We start from the raw sequence: 904 nt of genomic DNA, 5'->3' as shown, positions 1-904 counted from the left end.
AAATGATGGGTAATTAATTTATCCAAATAAATATATATTTCATGAAAAAACTTAGCAAACGATTTAAATATTTTTATACATCTGACAGCCCTAGGTGAACTAAACGTGGGAGAGGGCACTACCAATCGACCTAGTGCATAAATATAAAACAACTTCATTGCACACACATAACACCAATATTTATGGTCAGGACTGAAGTCAGGTCACCAGAGAGCAGAGGAGCATTGACTTCAAACGTATTTTAGTACTTTCATGGCAAATTTGAATATTGCGAAGACTTTGATTAACCAAGTGATCGTCGTAGGTAGTAGTTGCGCGCCGTTTCAGGTGGATGTCTAGCACCGTGGGACAAAGGCATTGTTGTGGGCATCTGGGCCGCGGCCGCAGCACACGCCTCTGCTCCGAGGCGGGGCGGTGAGCATACCCATTGGTTACCGTCGCCAGAGCGTGACAAGTTTCATTGGACAATCCTACCAACAGTGAAAGTGACGAAACGCTCTTTGCACGAAGCACCTTGGGCAAAATTAACTACGACAATTAGGCCACTATTAAGCCTTAATCCGCCGCAATTAACAAACGTAAACGTAGTGTTTAAAATTTTGAAAATAATTTATTATGGATTAAGAAAATTATCCGTGTCTGATGTGAGACTGTTGGAAATTTTGTGTCCTAAGTAAGATGGCACATGTGGCACAGTGGAATATCTTTGAGATTTAGGATAGGTATCTAGTGTGAAATATATGTTTTGATTATGTTGTTAGCAGATAACAAACTTCAGAGATCATGGCTGTCCAAAAATTTGGAGATTCATCCAGATTAGATTTAATGATAGGTACATCAGATCAATCATAAAGCGTTATAGGTACCTAACTAGATAATTAATTACCTGTAGGAATCTACTAAA

Source organism: Helicoverpa zea, chromosome 3 (genome assembly GCF_022581195.2).
Source record: "Helicoverpa zea isolate HzStark_Cry1AcR chromosome 3, ilHelZeax1.1, whole genome shotgun sequence".
Lineage (NCBI taxonomy): Eukaryota > Metazoa > Arthropoda > Insecta > Lepidoptera > Noctuidae > Helicoverpa > Helicoverpa zea.
The sequence above is the reverse complement of the archived record's forward strand: the minus strand, read 5'-3'. Positions refer to the sequence as shown.